Source organism: Triticum aestivum, chromosome 6D (assembly GCF_018294505.1).
Source record: "Triticum aestivum cultivar Chinese Spring chromosome 6D, IWGSC CS RefSeq v2.1, whole genome shotgun sequence".
Taxonomy (NCBI): domain Eukaryota; kingdom Viridiplantae; phylum Streptophyta; class Magnoliopsida; order Poales; family Poaceae; genus Triticum; species Triticum aestivum.
The window spans coordinates 247,589,807-247,613,565 of record NC_057811.1 but is presented as its reverse complement, the minus strand read 5'-3'; positions in this window follow the sequence as shown (position 1 = coordinate 247,613,565).

Genomic DNA, 23,759 nt, shown 5'->3' with positions numbered 1-23,759 from the left:
CCCTGCCTTCCGCTCGCCCCCCCCCCCCGCCACAACCGGCGTCATGGGTCAACAAGGGGCTGGACTGGGGGCCAATAAATGATGTTCCGACATTGCAGAGTCGCATCCGAGATCTCCTCGAGAGAGATGTCAGCCTTGTCAAGGTAATGCAAGTCATGCTAGTTCGTCGAGTCCTGCCTTGCAAACGTCGACCTCTCCGTATGTGGGAGTTCAACCCGGAAGGACCGCAAACTATTCAGCACTTCTTCGGCGTGATGCTCGAAGAGATGTACAGATTGTTCTTCGGATCACGAATGAAGTGTCTGGACACCACCGAGGATGTGGGTCTAAACTGCAATCGTCCAGACACCCAAGTAAGTAATTCTTCGGCCGAACATGATGTCCCTTTATTTACCACAACATCATTCTGAAAAGTCGCTCTTTGACCAGGGCTGGGTAAAAAAGGCGAAGATGATCATGTGTTCGGCCCCCCTTCCCGAAGGCTCAACGGATCCAGTACTGGCCAGAATGCTTGAGCTCGCGCCTTATCAAGCGCCATCAGGAGAAGATAAGGGGAGGAATAAAGAAGCCAAAAGCGGGACTCACTCATTATTCATCCAAACTGGGGGAATTAGTGCCTCCGCGAAGGAGGATAACCAGGAAGAAGGATCTAAAATCCCCTCTCCCCAAGGAAAGAAGAGGACCGCCTCTGAAGACTTGGAAACAATGGTTTCCAAACGAGGGAAGAAATCTTTGTCAGGGGGCCCTACCCTGGAGGGTATCCTTACCGCACAGTGCCCGCAAGGGGATCAGCCCTCCACCGAGCTGTAAGTAAACAAAAGTACTCTATAGTAAATATATCCTGCTTTATTTCCGAGGACAATAACCGAGACGTATGTCTTGTAGTTCGGATCGTAGCCCTTCTCGACAAAGTTCGTCTTCGGGGGATCTTCTTCCGGAGATGATGGAGAGCGAAACACCTCCCCATGCCTCCCTGCCTCATGAGGCGGACGACCCTGAGGTGTTGTCACAAAGGATTTCTCCTGATCCGCCAAGGCCGGAAGGTAACCCTTCGGCCACCCGGAGTCCGGAGTATTCGGCTCCTAAGGGGAGCAACAGAAACAGTCCGGAACTATCCGGTGCGGGACCAGACTCACTGAGGAATCTTCTGGAGCAAGCAGCTATCTCAGAAGTGCATCGTACGTTAATGGGTACGGTAGTTGAGAAGATTTCATCCGCCGAAAGCGAGTTGCATGAAGCTTTTATGAGCCTGCTGAGAGGCTTTGAGGTACGCAAAGTAATATATATATATATATTTGACGGTACCGCACACGCCAGGTGTGCCCTATGCAGATAGTAGCCCCTTAGACTCTGGTTGCTGTCGAAAAAGGCGTCAAGCAGAGGATCATAGACCCGGGTAATAATCATGCCGCCTTCATGTGCAGGTGGCTGAGGGTCCGGTGGCTAGCCGGACTGGTGAGTTTGCCGAACTGAAGTGGCAACTTGATGCGGCAGATGCCGACATCGTGCTTGTAAACAGGCGGCTTGACGAGGCACAGGGTATGTATTCTCCGGTGGTCAACATATATTAAGAGGAGCATAATGCTAGTATCTATAATATGCTGTGACTGCAGATGGAGCTGCCGCCGTAGAGACCCTTCGGGCGGAACTTGCCCGAGCCAAGGAACAAGCCAGGAGGAGTGATGCGGCCGCCCTAAAGGCGGTCGAAGAGTTAAGAGCCGAACAGGCTGCGCATTGCCAGAGCAAAGAGAAAATAGCCAAGATGGCTGTTGAGTTGAAAGATGCCGCTGACCTTATGAGCTTCTCGAAAGGGAAAGTCAAACAAGGACGGCGGACCTGGAGAAAGCCATGGTAGCAGCTAAGGAAACCCGCTCTAAAATCAGAGCGGCAAAGGAGGAGCTACGTCAAGCCGGAAATATTACGGATGGGAAGCCATTTTTGTTGCGGACGAAGTTCGGAGATCCTAAGTATGCCCTTCTGGATCAATTATGGAGTTCTGCGGACGCGTACCTGGATTTGGCAGCGAGTGCTGCTGATGCGACCAAGTTTTTCGAAGATAAAAAAGATCACGAAGTGGAAAAGTTGTTCTGGTCACAGTTCAATGCTCCAGCGCGTCCGTTGCTATTAAATGAGCAAATGGCCGAGTGGGCCGAGCTCCATAGGTTGTCCGGACTTGCTATGAGGTCTGTCGTGGATCATCTCTGGCCAGAAGGACCAAGGTCGAATAGTTATTTTGGTCTTGTGCAACGATTCCTTGGTGCTGTGCCGCATATCGACGCTGTAAAGAGGTCGGTGTGCATAAAAGGTGCGCGGATGGCTCTTGCCCGTGTCAAGACATGCTGGGCGGAGATGCAGGCCACCGCTATTGCAACCCAGAATCCGGCCGTAGGCCAGGTTTCATCCAAGCACTATTTTGAAGAAGTCCTAGAAGGTGCTCGTTTAATAGAGGCTCAGTGCTCGAGGAGTGTCATGTTCGAGTGACAGGTATCCCGATTGTAAAAACAATGCTGTTTAAATTATAAAGGTTGTGTTTATACTTTTGCCTGAAAGTATTATGATGCCTCCTGTGCGGCCGTTTATGTATATATGTATATAACCTGAAAGTTTGCAGTCGTCGGCTTCAGCCCCCATGCCTATAATGCGGGGGTGTTTGCAAAAGCGCGTGTTCACACATGATCCAACGTCTTGGACCATTAAGGAGGTGGTAGTGTGGCGAAGGAGGCAATCGGACTATATTGCTTTAACACTTTCACTTAACCATAGGAGTTTGACAGTGGGGCTACTATATAGCCCCTGGTACTTCCGCGCTCATCCGAGTACGGGGCGCGTACGTACATGACTGGAAAAACCGGCCCTTCGTTAATGCGGAGGAATCCCAAAGATTCCGCTAAGTCATCGAGTGGTTGACCAGTCTCGCTCTTTATCATGACAGCCAGATTTCGGCTTTCTCTACTGAGGTGCTCATCCGGATGAACCAGGGCACAATCGCAGTAGTTCTCCCGGTGCCACCTTAGCCGATAGAGCGGAATGTAAGGTAGCAAAATGCGGGAGACGGGTAAACCCAACATTTGACCAAAGACATGATTCGGAGCTGATGCATATAAGGCCAAACTCGCGACGCTGAACACTCCCTAAGGTATTCGGTCTTTACAACATATACCGGGCTGAGTAACGCCCTTGATAATGAACCCTGAGTGTCCAGGTACGTGCATCATTCTGACGTGGTGAAAATGCCAATAACGTCAGCATCCCTCTCGGTTATGCTGAGTATCCTGAGGATGTGATGCAACAAGAGACAGTAAAAAAGGTTTACACAGGGTCTTAATCTAAAAAGAAACCTTTGAGCGGGGCCCTGCTGCACGTCTGCGCCTGTGTCTCCGTTGTGCCGTATCCTGGAAGGGTGTAGCACGATTATTATCTGTAAAAGAGAATAACTTAGGTGAAAGTTGTCGTGTGAAAAATTGGTTATTCTCAATAAACCATTAAAATTCAAGATAAGTAAGGTCGCTCGAACTGTAGTCCTTTTTCATGCGGGAAGCCCCTGGTACCGCCTATGGGGTATATCCATCAGACCAATCTCAGGTTTATCTAAGCTATTTCAGCTAGTGGTGCGCCGGACTCGTCTAGCCGTGTCCGCGGTCTTGACGATTGATCATTTATTCTGGTTGAAGAGGTCGTTTAGTGTTCGGCTTCTAAAGCCGCCACACGTTCTTCCGCGCGTAAGGAATGCTCTGTATTTCCGCTAACTGTGATGATGCCACGTGGACCGGGCATCTTAAGCTTAAGAGAAGCGTAATGCGGTACTGCATTAAAACGAGCGAAGGCTGTTCTTCCAAGTAGTGCTTGATAGCTGCTTCGGAATGGAGCGATGTCGAAGGTTAACTTTTCACTTCGGAAGTTGTCGGGAGAACTGAATACAACCTCTAGTACTAGAGAGCCCGTACAGTGGGCCTCTGGGCCTGGTATTACCCCTTTAAAGGTAGTATTGCTTTGGCTGATTCTTGTCGGGTCTATCCCCATTTTGCGGACTGTGTCCTGATATATCAGATTAAGACTACTGCCGCCGTCCATGAGGACTTGGGTGAGGTGGTATCCGTCGATAATTGGGTCTAGCACCAAGGCAGCGAATCCTCCGTGATGGATACTTGTCAGGTGATCCCTGCGATCAAAAGTGATCGGGCAGGCCGACCAAGGGTTGAACTTAGGGGTGACGGGCTCTACGGCGCATATGTCTCGGAGTGCATGTTTGCTCCTTCTTTTTGGTATGTGAATCATGTTCACTATTTTGACCTCTGGTGGGAATTTTTTCTGTCCACCAGTGTTTTGCTGGCGAGGCTCATCCTCATCTTCTCTTGGTGTCTCCCTCCCCTTGTGTTCGGCGTTTAGCTTGCCGGCCTACTTGAAGACCCAGCATTCTCTGTGGGTGTGATTTGCAGGTTTATCAAAGGTGCCATGAATCTGACATAATTTGTCTAGAATCTTGTTTAGGCTGGACGGTCCATCTCTGTTGCCTTTGAAAGGCTTTTTCCGCTGACCGGGTCGAGAGCCCTTAAATCCGGCATTTACCGCCGTGTTGTCTGGGCTGTCTTCATTATTTCGACGCTTGGTTTTTCTGCGTCGTGGTTTTCCATTGCCATCCCTGACTTCAGATGTGCCTGGGTCGCTGGTGCTACTACGGGCCAGCCAGCTATCTTCGCCCGTGCAAAAGCGGGTCATGGGGCTTGTTAGGGCTGCCATTGTCCTCGGTTTTTCTTGACCGAGGTGTCTGGCGAGCCATTCGTCTCGGACGCTGTGTTTGAAAGCTGCTAAGGCTTCGGCGTCCGGGTAGTCGACGATTTGATTCTTCTTAGTAAGAAATCTGTTCCAAAGCTTTCGGGCTGACTCTCTGGGCTGTTGAATTATATGACTTAAATCGTGTGCATCCGGAGGTCGGACATAGGTCCCTTGAAAGTTAGCCCTAAAAGCATCCTCAAGCTCCTCCCAACTTCCAATTGAATTTTCGGGGAGGCTGTTCAGCCAGTGCCGAGCTGGTCCTTTCAACTTGAGGGGCAAGTATTTGATGGCGTGGAGATCGTCTCCGCGAGCCATGTGGATATGGAGGATGAAGTCCTCAATCCAGACCTCAGGGTCTGTCATTCCGTCGTACGCCTCTATGTTCACGGGTTTGAATCCCTCTGGAAATTCGTGATCCAGCACCTCATCGGTGAAGCATAGGGGGTGCACGGCATCCCTATATTTGGATGTGTCATGGCGTTCTTGCTGTTGTAGTGTTCGGTTTTGATTCTGCGCTGGAGCGCGCTTCCTAGATCCGTAGATGGATCTGGTCATGTTGGCTTTTTGATGCAAGTCCTCACGTGAATCGTGTGCTGACTTATGTGCGGCCTCGTTAGCCGCCCTATCGCGGCCACGAGGTGGTCGATCCGAATGGTCGGCCATTTTATTTTTCGGCTGTGTAGGCTCTAAGGCCTCGTCATCGAATTCAGGCAGCAGCTTTCGCTTTGGGTAACTCTTTGTGTGGCGACTGCCACCGTACTTTTCAGCAGTGTCCAGCACTTTGTTCAATCTACTGATGAGTGTATTTTGCGCGGCCTTAAGCCTTTGTTTCTTCTTCTTAAGACTCCTCGTGGTGGTAATAAGCCTTTTGCGGAGGTTCTCTTGTTCCAAGTTCCTTTCCGGGATGATGTGTATATCATCATCCGAACTATTCTCCTCTCTGGAGACAGCTTGATGATTTCTACCCTCGGTGTCGCCGTGATCGGACAGTGGCTCCGTACTATGTTCGTCGACCGCTGGCTCGTCCTGCTCTGTTGCTTTGGAGTCGACAGGGGTCTCATTCTTTCTTGCGCTTTTATCGCTGTTTTTGCTGAGGCGGGATTTGGAGCGGCGTCTGCATCGTCGCTTTGGTTGCTTCTCGAGGGGGTTATCCTTCGCTGCATCCTCCCGTTCCTCATCATTGTCTTCTTTGGGTGTATCCACCATGTGTATATCATGTGATGAAGTGGCTGTCCAGCGCCCTGTGGGTGATGGCTCTTGTTCGTCTCCTGCATCGTCGTCCATACCGTCAATGTCTTCGGAGCCGAAATCGAGCATGTCGGTTAAATCGTCGACAGTGGCTACTAAGTGGGTGGTGGGTGGGGAGCGAATTTCTTCGTCGTCTGCGTCCCATTCTAGCCGGACATAGTTCGGCCAAGGGTCTCCTGACAAGGAGAGAGACCTTAATGAGTTTAGCACATCGCCCAACGGCGAGTGCTGAAAGATATCCGCGGAGGAAAACTCCAAAATCGGTGCCCGATCAGATTCGGTAGGCACCGACACAAGCGGTTCGGGGCCCGCGGCCGGGGACGAATCCAACAGTTCGGCAACACGGGTCTCGTAGGAGGTGAAGTCAGTATTCGGGTCTATTGCCACTGAGTGTGCGGCCTCCGAGGCGGGGTCCATCCACCCGTTCTCGGATGACACAATCTGCTCCGGTTTGAGGGCCGGAGTAGTCACAGGTGTGATCTCCCGAGCACTGTCCGACGGCAGAGCTAAATCATGCTCGTCGTGACCGTGCGACGCACCTGACATGGGCTCAAATCCGTCAAGGATCAAGTCTCCGCGGATGTCGGCAGTATAGTTCAAGTTTCCAAACCTGACCTGATGGCTAGGGGCGTAGCTCTCGATCTGCTCCAGATGGCCAAGCGAGTTGGCCCGCAGTACGAAACCGCCGAATACGAAGATCTGTCCGGGGAGGAAAACCTCACCCTGGATCGCGTCGTTGCCGATGATCGAAGGAGCCATCATGCCTTATGGCGACGGCACAGTGGAACTCTCAATGAAAGCACCAATGTCGGTGTCAAAACCGGCGGATCTCGGGTAGGGGGTCCTGAACTGTGCGTCTAAGGCGGATGGTAACAGGAGACGGGGGACACGATGTTTACCCAGGTTCGGGCCCTCTCGATGGAGGTAATACCCTACTTCCTGCTTGATTGATCTTGATGATATGAGTATTACAAGAGTTGATATACCACGAGATTGTAGAGGCTAAACCCTAGAAGCTAGCCTATGGTATGATTGTTGTTGTCCTACGGACTAAACCCTCCGGTTTATATAGACGCCGGAGGGGGCTAGGGTTACACAGAGTCGGTTACAAGGGAGGAGATCTACATATCCGTATTGCCAAGCTTGCCTTCCACGCCAAGGAGAGTCCCATCCGGACACGGGATGAAGTCTTCAATCTTGTATCTTCATAGTCCAACAGTCCGGCTAAAGTATATAGTCCGGCTGTCCGAGGACCCCAAAATCCAGGACTCCCTCAACGGCCCAACAGAGGCCCATTCTTGTGAAAAGGCCGGCCCGTTTGACTTGGTCAAAAGATAGCGGGCCGGCACAAAATCCTGTTAATGGCCTGTTCACACATAGGCCATTTACAGCCTGCTAACCCAGGGCCCGTTACGGCCTATCCGAATTAGGCCTAGTAGCATCATCTGGGCCGTCCAATATGATTTCAGCCCGTTGTAACTTTCGGCCCATGTATGGCCCATGACGTCTTTCGGCCCAAATGAGGCACTTGGTAACTCTTGGCCCATTAACGGCCCGTGGTGAAACTGGCCCGTAATGAACAGTATATTGCTTTATACCTATTAACAACCCATTATTCCATTGGGCTGTTTGAAGCCCACGTTATCTTTCGGCCTTCTCAGGGCCCATTTATTCGTGGGCTCATTTCCAGCATTCGGTTACTTACGGTCTGTTACTGGCCTTTTCTGCTTGTGGGCCAAATTCAGCCCATGGTTACACTCGGCACGTTGGTGGCCCGTTAATCCGTTGGGCCGTTTTCATACCGTCATCAAATACGGCCGATTAACGACGGCCCGTTATGGTCGGCCCATGAAATGACGATTCCAACTGTATCTCATTTAAGGCCCATAATGTGGTCCGTTAGTGGCCCATGTTTGGCCAATCGATCATACGGCCCGTAGAAGACCCATTGATGCTACTCACCGTAGAAGGCCCATTGTTTCTACGGCCCGTAGGAGGCCTAGGGTCACTATAGTAAATATGTAGCACATGGTTATTGTGGCCTAGTTTTAAAAAATAGGTTATTGCGGCCACTAGCAAACCACGGAAAAAGAACTGCACTGACTACAAGCAAACAAATAAACAAGACAACAAGGAAATAAATAAGCAAGCAACTAACGCTAGGCTATCACGGCTATTACACATATTACATCCACTGGGCATCAAAGTTTGGCACCAGTGCAAATATAGGGAACAAAGCAGCATATCACATACACTGGTTGTCAAAGTTGGCGACCAGTGCAAATAAACGCCGCAGCAAAACAAGTCGAGAACTGAAACCACTTCAGAAGAGATCAAGAGACAATATCCTAGGTACCCATAATGTTGGCAAGATGCTTAGCAAGCTTATTAACTTTCTCTTGTTTGGCGCTTAAATCCTCCAGCGCTTTCTGTTGCACAAGAAAGTATGCATCTGAATTTTGTAGAGACTTCCTCAGTCGTTCGGCTTCTTACCGCATCACAACTGACTCATGCCTTTCAGCCTGTAGCTAAGACTGAAGAAGCCGAAGTGATTCAGGCAGCGATTTAGAAGAGCTTGTGTCAGCGGTACTGGCCAGTAACTCGAACACTACATCAACGCAGGACTGTGGGGTTTTCTCACTGTCTACAAGATCGTTTTTATCGCCTTTCATGGAGACCAACATGGATGTCTCACTATCTGGAACCTTATCTGCATTACTTTCTCTACCATTGCATAGTGGGGTGCTCTTCTCCAATATTCGGTTCGCATACTATAAGAGAACCAAGCAGACACATCACAGGTTTAGCATGTAGTATACAAAACTCATTTTGGTAAACCAGTTCATTAGTAAGGTGGACAGGATAACAGCATGAAACAAACTTATATCTATGTACTATGGTCACTGTATTGTCCATATCATTCTAGATTATGTTGCCAAATCAAGATAGAGACACAGTTCAACTCATATAATTTTAAGACACAACAGCATAGATAGAATATAAGTGTGAGAAACGACACAACATTGGCAACACTTGTAATGTGCATCACATGAGAACATAGCTGTTTATACAACTGAAACAGAAATCAACATAGAGCAAGAAGTTAGAACAGCAATCTAGTGAAAGAAATAGGTTTAAAACATACCTATTATGCCATTGGAGTTTCAATTGGATCCTTCAAATTTGAAAGTAGTTGGTATGAGTAAATACAGTGATGCAACAGCAAAGGAGTATGGACCATAGCTACGGAATCTGACCTGAGAATAGTTGCTCTTCGGCTTTAAACGTGGAGTTTGGGTTTGCTCTGGTGGTCTTCGTGCTTTGGGTACTGCAGTTGCTTTACAAACTGCTCGTTGATGTCTACTACGTAACTTTATTCTTGTAGACACGTGTTGGGCCTTCAAGCGCAGAGTTTTGTAGGACAGTAGTAATTTTCCCTCAAGTGGATGACCTAAGGTTTATCAATCAATGAGAGGTGTAGGATGAAGATGGTCTCTATCAAATGACCCTGCAACCAAATACAAGAAATCTCTTGTGTCCCCAACACACCCAATATAATGGCAAATTGTATAGGTGCACTAGTTCAGCGAAGAGATGGTGATAAAACTGTAATATGGATGGTAGAAATATATTTTTATAATCTGAATAAATAAAAACAACAAGGTAGCAAATAGTAAACGGGCACAAAATGGTGTTGCAATGCTTAAAAATGAGGCCTAGGGTCCGTACTTGCACTAGTGCAATCTCTCAACAGTGCTAACATAGTTGGATCATATGATTATCCTCAAAGTACAATAAGGAATCACTCCCGATTTCCTATTAGCGGAGAACAAAAGATAGAAATTGTTTGTAGGGTACGAAACCACCTCAAAGCTATTCTTTCCATTCAATCTATTCAAGAGTTCGTACTAAAATAACACAAAGCTATTGTTTTCGTTCGATCTATCCTAGAGTTCGTACTAGAATAACACCAAAGCAAATTCGTATTCATAATACTCAATCCACGCAAAGAACTATAAGGAGACCCCAAAGTTTCTATCGGAGAAAAGATAATAAAAACGTGCATCAACCCCCATGCGTAGATTACCCCAATATCACCGCGGGAATCCGCAAGTTGAGTGCCATAATGTATATCAAATGAATCAATAAGATACCCCAATGTCACCTCAAGTATTCATACCGCAAGACATACATCATGTGATCTCAAATCTGAATATTCAATCCGACATGAAAAAACTTCAAAGGGTAAAGATTCAATTCATCACAACAAGTTGGAGACATATCAGCATCCCCAAGCTTAATTCCTACTCGTCCTCGAGTAGGTAAATGATAAAAGAAATAGTTTATGAAGTGCGAATTCTAGCAAAGTGCATAACTTTGATCAATGATAATTTCAATCACTTTTCCTAGCATCATAAAAACATTTCTTTCTCATAAAACTTCTGATGTTATAGTGGCAACCTATTCACATGTTAAGGTTCAAACAATGAATTCTCTTGAAACCCAACAACCTATGTTCTTAGTCACCAAGCAATTGCAATTCAACTTATTCAACAGAGTTTAAGTAAGAGCTCCACATACTCAACCATCATATAGTCCTCTATGATTGCTAACACTCACCGCGTACACATGAGCAAAACATTTCAATTGGACACATAGAAAGATAGGGGCTTATTGTTTTGCCTCCCAACGTATTCACCTCAAGGGTGATGTCAACAATAATAACTCATGCTACCCATATTCAACTGGACAGATGTGCCTAGATCTTTCCTCACCACATGATGCTTGACAAAAAGGAAAATAAAAACGAATAGAGAGAAAAACTTTGACTCTTTGCATAAAAGCAAATACTGAAAAGTAAAATATAGGCCCTTCGCAGAGGGAAGCAGAGGTTGCCATGCGCTTATTTGTTTGTATGCTCAACCCCTTAGTGAAAGACAACGTCATGTTATATTGCCCCTTATGATAGCAACCTTTATTATGCAGTCCGTCGCTTTTATTGCTTTGCCATCACAAGTTCGTACAACTCTCAATTTTCTCTTACACTAAATGATCTAACACTTTTAGAGGCAATTTTTATTGCCTTATTGCACCGATGACAACTTGGTGCCGAATTTTGGGTTAGCAAAGATGGGGGGCAAGCATCACATGTTGAAGGATCTATGACAATATGACTTCTATGTGAATATGAACAAACATAAACCATTACGTTGTCTTCATTGTCCAATGTCAACAATTTTGGCATTTAATATTTTGATGGGGGCTCACACTCAAAAAAGATTTCTAGGATAGTATATTTGCATGTGAAAGTCCTCTTCCTTACACTAATTATTCATGAATTGCTTGTATGACCAATATTGCGATTGTCGAGTCTCAAAAGATTTCACTTTCTAAACCCAATGTGAAGCTATCACTAGGCTTGATATGATTTCAAATTTATGATATTCAATTTATTCAACAATTTACTCATAGGATATAAGTGAAGCACAGAAGTAAATGACAAGCTACTCCAAAAAGATATAAGTGAAGACTCTCTTTTATTTAAAAACTTTCAGATCTAAGTATTTTATTCAAAAATCAAGGAAAACAAAATAAAATGACATTTCAAGGATATCACAACTCATGTGAAGAAGCAAAAACTTAGGCTCAACCGATACTAACCGATAATTGTTGAAGAAGAAAGGTGGGATGCCTACCGGGGCATCCCCAAGCTTAGATGCTTGAGACTTCTTGAATATTATCTTGGGATTCCTTGGGGATCCCCAAGCTTGAGCTTTTGTGTCTCCATAATTCTTCTCATATCACGGTTTTCCTAAATCTCAAAAGCTTCATCCACACAAAACTCAACAAGAACTCGTGAGATAAGTTAGTATAAACCAATGCAAAAACCTTATCATTCTCTACTGTTGCAAATCATTAAAATTATTATTCAACATTGCATACTAAATGCCTCTGCATATTTAATACTCCTATCCTCAAATAGATTCATTAAACAAGCAAGCATATGCAAACAATGCAATCATAACAGCAATCTGCCAAAACAGTACAGTGTGTAAAGAATGCAAGAGTATCAATACTTATTCAACTCCAAACATTATGAAAATTTACCACACTGTAGATAATTTATCAGAGCTTATTATGCAAAAAGTTTCAACATTATATCACACTCTGACTTTTCTAGGGAATTTTTGCAACAGCGGTAAACTTTCCGTTTTCAAACAGCAACATGTAGACTTGTAAAATAAGCATAGTAAAGGCTAGCCTTGACATTCTTATTGAAATAAAATATGCAAAAAATTATTATAAATAACAGCAAGAAAATCCTTAACAATATAAATTTACGCGCCAAGCAAAACACATATCATGTGACGAATGAAAACATAGCTCCAAGTGAGGTTACCGATAATGTTGGAGACGAAAGAGGGGATGCCTTCCAGGCATCCTCAAGCTTAGTTGCTTGGATCTCCTTGGATATTACCTTGGGTGTGCCTTGGGAATCCCCAAGATTAGGGTCTTGTCACTCCTTGTTCTCCTCATATCGACATCTCACCCAAAACTTGAAAACTTCAATCACACAAAACATAACGGAACTTTGTGAGATAGGTTAGTATGATAAAGAGCAAACCATTCCACTTTTGGTACTATCAAAGACAAGATTCATAATTGTTCTCACACAATGCCGACTGTAGCATATCATTACTAAAATTTATATTGAGCAATATAAGCCATAGAAACTAGAAGACAAGCAAACTATGCATTGGAAACAGAATCTGTCAAAAACAGAACAGTGTGTAGTAATCTGTACTCAAACCATACTTCTGCTACTCCAAAAATTCTTAAAAATTAGGAACACGTGAGAAATTTGTATATTAATCTTCTTCAAAAAGAATCAACTCAAAAGCACCCTTCTATTAAATATGAGAATGTAGCGATCCGACCTCAGACGGTCAAATCTCTGTGCATAAGTGTCATCCCTGGATTGGTAATGCTGACACACACAGTATTCGAAGGATTTATAACAGAGTAGTAATCACACACTTATTACATCGATAGTTTCAGGAGAGAACTTACTACAATAAATATGGCTTAAGGCCATCTAAACAAGGTAACAACGGAAGGCTTGGAAGATAAAGTGAGTCCATCAACTCCAACGACATAGCTGAGTGCACGACAACGGCCTAGCGCTCCTTACTCTTCGTCTGAAAAGACTGCAACATGATATGTTGCAGCCCGAAACGGGTCAGCACATGGAATATGCTGGCAATGTAACACAGTAGATCAATGAACGGAATAAAAACTATCACTACATGCATATATGGCTGGTGGAGACTCTATGGTTACAATGTTTTGCGAAAAGCCAATTTTTTCCTACATCAAAGGAATATAATTTGTTTAACTATCATGGTAGTTGTTAAACATTGAGAAGGTTCCTCCAACTCAATCCCAATTAAACAAGTAATTAACCCAACAAATTAATTTAGAGTGATGAGATCAACATGATAATCCAAGAATCAGATACTCAAGATGTCCATAACCGGGGACACGGCTAACCATGATTAGTTTGTACACTCTGCAGAGGTTTGCACACTTTTCCCCACAAGGCTCGATCTCCACCGTTTGATTTCTCGCACTACATGGTGTTTGAGAAACGGATGACCGAGACACAATCTTTTAGAAGCATTAACTCTAACCCTGGGTAGACAGTACCAACCTACATCCCCTACATCTGCTAGCCTACCACTGGAAGAGGTCATGCAACATACTCAACTATGCTAGAGCCCATAATAGCTTGTGGCTACACACAGAAGTTTCTAGCATGAATAATCTTATGATCCCTTTGAGCCTGGGTGGCAAGCCATAGGATGATCACACGGGTACTCCGGGATATCCTAGGACAACACTAGATTCTCCAGGTGCCCACAACCAATCCACCCAGATGTGTATTTAAGTAGCCACCTTAAGTTAACCATTAATTAACAATCTCACATCTATCATGGATACACTCAAACCCAATCCACGTCTAGGAGCATAGCATGGCAATATAAGCATAACGTAGAAGTAACTCCCAAGGGTTTGATAATAAAAGAGCAATAAGTTCTACCTCATCATCTACTTCCCAAAACCCACATGTTAAGAGATCCTACTCATGCAATGTTTTAGGGTTGTAACTAATGCATAAAAACTGGGTATGAAAAGGGTATGATCAATGTGTTACTTGCCTTGCTGACGATCTGCAAACCCTAGTGACTCGTAGTAGCACGCTTCGCACTCCGGGAATTCTATCGCAAACAAACAATAGCATACATAAGCAATCAAGCAAAGATGCATAGGTAAAACTCAAATAACAAGATCGTATCTGAAAGTCCAATTGAAGAGATTTGATCTGCAAAAAGAATCAATCGAATCGGAGCTAAGGAACTGAAACTATGATCAAAAGAACCTCAAATTCAAATCTGCTTGAAACCAAATTTTAAATTGTCAAAACCTTGTTCAAGTTGATTAAATAGAAAGAGGGGTTTGAGACGAAGATTTTGGCGTTGGTTTCACTGGATTTGGACAAACGGTTAAGAAACGGTGAGGGTTTGAAGATCAGGGGCTAATCTGCGATAAAAATAATTACGGATAGGTCCCTGGCCGAAAATAAAATAAAAAGAAACGACTAACGAACGAACGTTCGCTGTCTGAACCTAACCGGTGAACAACGTTCATTAAAACGAGCGTACGAGTGAACGTCCGCTAAATAACTAAACCGAATAAAAACCGAAAAAAACAGATCTAGGGTTTTTAAAAGAAAACCGATCGGTTTTTACCTAACCGAAAAAAATGACGGCGGCGAATCCGGCGAGATCCGCGGCGGCGGCGACGGCGGTCGAAGGCAGCGGCGGCAGCGGCGGGGCGGCAGCGGACGGCGCGTGCGGGGGCGCGAGCGGCGGCTGGCGGCGCTAGGGTTCGGGGGCGCCGGCGGGTTGGCGACTCGGGCGGGCCTCGACGGCTTATAAAGCCTGAGCGCGGACAGAGTCCGGCTCAGGCACGGCACAAGGTCGGTTCGTTTTTTAAACAGATTCCGCCGAGAAAATCCTAAATAAAACAAAAAAAAATCTAAAAATGCCAAAAACAATTTTCACCGTCTAAATAAAATATATAGAACTTAGTGAACATTTTCTTGGCCTAAAATGCAATTTTGAAAAATGCATATTTTTTTCTAATTCAAATAAAATAGCAATAAAATTATTTATTTGATTTTAACATTTTTCCTCCAATATTTCATTTATTTTGTAGGAGTCATATTATATCCTCTCATATATTTTTAATATGAAATAAGTTTGGAGGGAAAAATAATTAAAACCAAAGTGATCCTTGTTTCAATATTTGAGAAAATTCAAATATGAAAACGGTGAAATCCCCAACTCTCTCCGTGGGTCCTTGAGTTGCTTAGAATTTCGAGGATCGCAAAGCAAAATGCAATAAAATATGATATGCATATGATGACCTATGTATAACATTCCAAATTGAAAATTTGGGATGTTACAAACCTACCCCTTAAGATGAATCTCGTCCTCGAGATTCGGGTTGGCTAGAAAATAGGTCTGGGTGGTCTTTCCGTAGATCATCCTCTCGTTCCCAGGTGGCTTCATCCTTGGTATGGTGGCTCCACTGAACTTCGCAAAACTTGATAACCTTGCTGCGGGTGACTCGGCTGGCAAACTCGAGAATCTTGACTGGTTTCTCCTCATAGGTCAAATCACTATCCAACTGAATTACTTCCAGTGGCACTGTATCTCTCAGAGGTATATCGGCCATCTCAGCATAAAACTTCTTCAACTGGGAAACATGAAACACATCATGAACTCCTGACAATCCTTCGGGTAAATCCAACTTGTAGGCCACCTCTCTCATACGTTCCAGAACTCGGTATGGTCCTACAAATCTCGGCGCTAACTTTCCCTTGACTCCAAAACGTTTAACTCCTCGCAGGGGTGACACACAAAGATATGCTTTGTCTCCGATTTCATAGACTACCTCCTTGCGTTTTGAGTCTGCATAACTCTTCTGCCTGGACTGAGCTATCTTTAGTCTATCTCGAATCAGCTTAATCTTCTCTTCGGACTCTTTGATCAAATCCGGTCCAAACAACTGATGGTCTCCAACTTCATCCCACATCAACGGTGTCCTGCATCTTCTTCCATACATAACTTCGAAAGGTGACATCTTCAAACTGGCCTGATAGCTGTTGTTGTATGAGCACTCCGCGTAGGGAAAATTATCATCCCAACTAGATCCATAATCTAGCGCACATGCTCTCAACATGTCCTCCAGAATCTGATTGACTCTCTCGGTTTGTCCATCGGTTTGCGGATGAAAGGCTGTACTGAACTCTAGTCTGGTTCCCAAAGTCTGGTGTAGCTGGTGCCAAAACTTCGAAGTAAACTGGGTCCCTGTATCTGATACGATGGTCCTCGAAACTCCATGCAGACATACGATCCTGGTCGTATATATCTTGGCCAACTTCGCACTTGTATAAGTGGTTTTCACTTGGATAAAGTGAGCCACTTTGGTCAAACGATCCACTACTACCCAGATAGAATCATATACCGATAAGGTCCTGGGCAATCCGGTGATGAAATCCATGCCAAGCTTATCCCACTTCCATTCAGGTATCGGCATAGGGATTTTGTGAGAAAACAACTTATGGGAACAAGAATCAACTAGCATAGGAAGGCAAAACAAGTGCAACTTCAAAACAATCAACACATAGAGAAGAAACTTGATATTATTGAGATATGTAAGGGCATAAGTTCCTTTCTCATAATAATTTTCAGAGGCATCATGAATGGATTCAACAATATAACTATCACATGCATCACTCTTTTCATGATGCACAAGCATGAAAATTTATTACTCTTTATGGCATACATGTCATCATAATAATGATCATAGATAGCAACTTTACTGTCATAGTCAATTGAAACCTCTTACAAAATAGTGTATGTATCACTAAATAAAGTCATGACCTCTCCAAATCCACTTTCATCAATATTGTAATAAGATTTAACACCCTCCAAAATAGTGGGATCACTACTACCTAAGGTTGAAATTCTTCCAAACCCACTTTCATCAATGTAATCATCATAAATAGGAGGCATGCTATCATCATAATATATTTTCTTATCGAAAGTAGAAGGAATCAAAGGATCATATTCATTAATCAAAGCATCCCCAAGCTTAGGACAAGCATTATTTCCAGCAAATAAATCTTCAAAAATATCATACTCATCAAACATAGCATCCCCAAGCTTGTGGTTTTGCGTATCATCACAATCATTCTTATCAATAGCATGAATGGCACCAATAGTATAGAAAACATTATTATCATATTCTTCCAAGCAAGTTCTAAAAATATTTTCAAGATCATAACGGATATCATTGTCTTCCCAATCATAATCATCACAACAAGCAATAGGCATAACAAAATCATCATCAATATCATCATCCTCCATCAACATATTTGATTCACTTTCATGAGGCACGATGGTGATGGGAGCAACACTATTTGGGAGACATACCTTTTTACCTCTATTGTTTCTTCTTTTCTTCTTCATCACCACACCATGTGTGGGTTTAATTATTTTTTCCAAGCTTTTTGTTGAATAGATTGGTTGGATAGGAAGCTCCTCCTCGTTACCAGATTCATCATAATAAACACTAGGAGGGTATTGGGAAACATTTTCCCTTTCATTAATACTCTCTTCATATTCCATTTGTTTTCTTGTCTTTAGGTAGTTGGCAATATAAGGTTCTCAATGCAATTTACCACACAAAACATATAAATTTCCTCTAGATCAAAATCAAGAAATCTCTCAAGATTAAATTTTGGAATACCCTTAGTTATACGTTTCATTTCTTCATACCCCAAAAGAAGACTAAGCTCTTTATGATGCTCAAGGGTAATCAAGTTATCACAATTTTTGGACATAATTTGATCATGAAAGAATTTGCATTGGAGATTTAAATGACCATGTTAATTGCAAAGTTCACAAGCATGGCGAAAAAAATTAAATCTTTCAACATAATCATAGCCTCTCTTGCAACTTTCTTGTTTCTAAATATTTATGCTTCTTACAAAATCTATCTTCCCTTTTTGGTGTGCAAAGGCACTCCCAGTTCACTCCGCAAAAAGTGACATGATCATAAGAAACATTTTAGTCATGACTTGTGCAATCATCACTTGCATTTTGGATATTCAAAGAATTCACACCAACAACATTGCAATCATGCTCATCATTCAAATGTTTTGTGCCAAGCATTTTATTTACTTCTACTTCTAACAATTGAGCACAATTTTCCGAACCATCATTTTCAAGAAAGATATTATAAAGATGAACAATAATAGGATGCAAACTAGTGATAAAACAAGAAACTAAAAGATTCAATTGCAAGATCTAAAGATATACCTTCAAGCACTCACCTCCCCGGAAACGGCGCCAGAAAAGAGCTTGATGTCTACTACATAACTTTGTTCTTGTAGACACGTGTTGGGCCTCCAAGCGCAAAGTTTTGTAGGACAGTAGCAATTTTTCCTCAAGTGGATGACCTAAGGTTTATCAATCCGTGAGAGGTGTCGGATGAAGATGGTCTCTCTCAAATGACCCTGCAACCAAATACAAGAAATCTCTTGTGTCCCCAACACACCCAATACAATGGCAAATTGTATAGGTGCACTAGTTTGGCGAAGTGATGGTGATAAAAGTGTAATATGGATGGTAGAAATATATTTTTTATAATCTGAATAAGTAAAAACAACAAGGTAGCAAATAGTAAACAGGCACAAAAATGGTGTTGCAATGCTTAAAAATGAGGCCTAGGGTTCGTACTTTCACTAGTGCAATCTCTCAACAGTGCTAACATAGTTGGATCATACGATTATCCCTCAAAGTACAATAAAGAATCACTCCCGAGTTCCTATTTGTAGAGAACAAAAGATAGAAATTGTTTGTAGGGTACGAAACCACCTCAAAGCTATTCTTTCCGTTCGATCTATTCAAGAGTTCGTACTAAAATAACACAAAGCTATTGTTTCCGTTCGATCTGTCCTAGAGTTCGTACTAGAATAACACCAAAGCAAATTCATATTCATAATACTAAATCCACACAAAGAACTATATGGAGACCCCAAAGTTTCTATCGAAGAAAAGATAATAAAAACGTGCATCAACCCCTATGCATAGATTACCCCAATATCACCGCGGGAATCCGCAAGTTGAGTGCCATAACGTATATCAAGTGAATCAATAAGATACCCCAATGTCACCTCAACTATTCATACCGCAAGACATACATCATGTGATCTCAAATCTGAATATTCAATCCGACATGACAAAATTTCAAAGGGTAAAGATTCAATTCATCGCAACAAGAGTATAGGGGGAGAAAAATCATATGATCCATCTATATTAACAAAGTCCATGATACAGATCACGAGAGAGAGAGGGGTTAAACACATAGCTACTGGTACAAACCCTCAGCCCCTACGGTGGCCTACTCCCTCCTCATCGTGGTAGCCGCCGGGATGATGAAGATGGCCACCGGAGATGATTCCCCCTCTGGCAGGGTGCCAGAATGGGGTCTAGATTGGTTTTCGGTGGCTACAGAGCCTTGCGGTGGCAGAACTTCTGATCTAGGTTAACCCCGAAGGGTTTCGGAATATTTGGGAACTTATAGTACAAAGAGGGGGTGCAGGAGGCCACCGAGGTGGGCACGACCCACCTGGGCGCTTCCAAGGGGGGACTGGCGCGCCCTGGTGGGTTGTGCCCCCCTCGGGGCACCCCCCCAGGTGTAGCTCTGGCGCAATGGGTTCGTTTTGGTCCAAAAAAATCCACGTAAAGTTTCGTTGCGTTTGGACTCCGTTTGATATTGATTTCCTGCAATGTAAGAAACAAGCAAAAAACAACAACTGGCACTGGGCACTGGTTCAATAGGTTAGTGCCAAAAAATGATATTAAGTTGCTATAAATGATTGTAAAACACCCAAGAATTATAAAATAATAGCATGGATTCTTCATAAATTATAGATACGTTGGAGACGTATCACTCGTGTGGGGGTACTCTATGGTGGACATGGTGCTTTGTCAGGTAGAAGTGGGTTACTATCCGCTGGGGTTGGGGTTAGATGGGTTGTAGCTGGTTCTCTGTCCAACAATATAAGTGTGCAATCTGGAAGAGTCTTGATTATGTGTGGTGGGGCTAGTTCGTGGGCCAGTACAACCATGGTTCTATCTGCATCGACGGGTAGCACTGTCTTTTGTGAAGAACAGGTTTTTGCTCCCTTAGATACTGCCATCACCCCCACCAATTCAAATGGCTGGTAAACAAGAAAAGAAATTGAACATACAGACATTGTATGATAGACAGATGTGGTAATTCACATATATGTTGTTTAACCAAACAGGACAGCATGACACAATTTCACATATATGATGCCTAACTAAACAAGATAGCATGACACAGTTTCAGATATATGATGGATAACTTAACAGGATATAATGGCATAATTCAACATATGATGAGTATCTAAACATGATGACATGACAAAACTATATGATGTCTTTCTAAAATAGGTTGGGATGAAATAATTAACATACATGTTGTCTAAGTATACAAGATAGCATGATATAATTGACATAATTGATTCATATACTAAGCAGCTGGCACTCGCATGTATGATCTCTAACCTTAGCAGATGGAATTCAATATTGTGCATATAATGTCTAAACTAAGCCATGCAAGACACCATATGCATGATATGAGAAATATAAACATTGCAAATTAGAGCATGCACCTCAGGTGGGATATAGGACTGGTCATCTGTCTCTGAATCCTCCTCTGAGGAGCTCCTTGTAACCATCGAGATATATGCTTCAACAGGTACCATTGCTTGCTGTGAAGACCTTGTTTTCACTCATGATTTTTCCATAACCGGCTCAAATGGCTGATACACATGAAGAGTAGTTCAATATACACCGATTGTCGACAAATGGAATACGTAATGAAAAAAAAGATGGCGAGATAATTCACATATATGATGCATGGCTACATGGTGGTGCATAATTCACATATATGATGCATGGCTACATGGCGGTGCATAATTCACATATATGATAACTTGCTGAAAAACATGGCATTGCATAATTCACATATCTGATATAGAAAGCAAATAGGAGGCATTCACACAAAGCATGTCTAATCTAAGCAGATGGCATGGCAATGCAAGACACCATATGCATGATATGAGCAATATAACCCTGCCAAGTTAGAGCATGCACCTCGGGGGGGGGGGGATGATACGTCTCCAATGTATCTACTTTTCCAAACACTTTTGCCCTTGTTTTGGACTCTAACTTGCATAATTTGAATGGAACTAACCCGGACTGCCGCTGTTTTCAGCAGAACTGCCATGGTGTTATTTTTGTGCAGAAATAAAAGTTCTCGGAATGACCTGAAAATCCACGAAGACACGTTTTGGAATTAATAAAAAATATTGGCGAAAGAATTAGCATTAGGCGGCCCACACCCTGTCCACGAGGGTGCAGGGCGCCCCCCCTGGGGCGTGCCCCCTGCCTCGTGGGCCCCCTGGGACTCCACCGACCTCACACTACTAGAAAAAGGGCTATAGATGGGATTGACACTAATGGCGCACCAGACAAGCGGTGCGCCATTAGTATATACTAATGGCGCACCACCTTCTGATACGCCATTAGAGTTGAAACTACTAATGGCGCACCAGGCGCAGGGTGCGCCATTAGTATAAAAAAAATTCTTTTTAACTAGTGCGCCTGTCCAAACATACTAATGGCGCATCCAGACACAGTGCGCCATTACTAGTTGTAACTAGTAATGGCGCACCTGGCCCAGGGTGCGCCATTTGTATCAAAAAAAATTTAACTAGTGCGCCTGTCCAAACATACTAATGGCGCATCCAGACACAGTGCGCCATTACTAGTTGTAACTAGTAATGGCGCACCTGTCCCAGGGTGCGCCATTAGTATCAAATTTTTTTTTTACTAGTGCGCCTGTCCAAATATACTAGTGGTGCATCCAGACACAGTGCGCCATTACTAGTTTTAACTAGTAATGGCGCACCTGGCCCAGGGTGCGCCATTAGTATCAATTTTTTTTAACTAGTGCGCCTGTCCAAACATACTAATGGCGCATCACCAGAAGGTGCGCCATTAGTAACCTGGATTACTAATGGCGCATTTAGAGTTGGTGCGCCATTAGTAAGTGGGCAGCAACAAGATATTTTTGACAGCCTCTCCTACCCACACTCACTTTCTCCCCACTTCATTCTCTCCACCTCCTCCTTGTCTCGGGTGCCTCCTCTTTTTCACCTCATTTCCACCATAGATTCATTCAATTTAAGTGGTTAAATTACCTTGTTTTGATAGGTAAGTAAGGGGGGAAGCTATATTTATGTTGTTCTCCCTACAACAATGTGCACATGCACTTTTTATGGCCTAGCTAGATCTATGTATGTTCGTGGTGTTGCATATGTTTGTGGTGTTGCATATGTGTTTGTGTTTGGAGGTGTACCGGTATTTGAAATGCGATAGTTGCCAATATTTTGCCGGAATGTTGATTCATTTCCGTTTCGGCGAGAATTTTGGCATTAAGCATTCTTTTTGGTCCTATTTTTAGGGAAAGTCATGCCAAATTTTTTCTTGGTTCTAAAATATCGTTTTGCTCTACCCCGCAGGCGACCATGGTCCGCATGATGACCGAAGGCATCGTGAATAGGTTTTTGAGGTCCGCGAAGGCCGAGATGCTTCAAAAGAACGAGACGGAGATAAGATGTCCGTGTCGAAGATGTAAGCTGAAGAGCCTTATTGCGGACCCGGAATCCGGGCAGGTGCGGGACCACCTGCTCTTGCGTGGTTTCATGGATGGCTATCGGTGGCAAGGTGATGAAGATGACTACGAAGTCGTCCATGGGGGCCGGGCAAGAAATGAGGAAGGGCAGCAAGACAACCACCGCGGCTCAGGCGGGCGAGAAGACGAAGAATCCCCAGGAGATGATCACGACGGTGATGCTGTACATAGTCATCATGTAGAAGATGCAGGACATGATGATGAGGAAGATGCCGGAGCAGACGACGGGCATGATCATGAAGATGATGATGCCGGCGGAGTAGACGACGCTGGACCATCGATGGACTGGGTGCAGGACCCTCATATTCAAGAGCTGCTTCTCAAGCAGACGGATAACGCAAGAGCTGCCGCCCGAGAGAAAGCCAAGATGGATCAACTTGAGTTAGACGCGGTTACTCCATTGTATGAAGGATGCAGGCCCGAGGATACCCGCCTGAAAGTAACGCTCATGGCTCTGGAGATGAAGGTAAAACACAAAATGACCGACGCATGCTTCGACGAGAACATGTCATTCTGGCACGAACGTCTTCCCAAGGGGAACAAGTGCCCGACCAGTTTGGAGGAGGCGAAGAAAATCGTGTGTCCTCTGGATTTACCGCACGTGAAATACCATGTGTGCATGAATAATTGCATCATTTATCGGGACGAGCACGTGGAGTCTACCATATGTCCGGTGTGCGGCGTCACTCGATACAAGAAGAGGAAGAAAGCTCCTCGAAAAGTGGTGTGGTACTTTCCGATCACTCCTCGTCTGCAGCGGTATTTCGCGGACCCTAAGGTAGCAAAGCTCCTGCGTTGGCACGCGGATAGGGAGG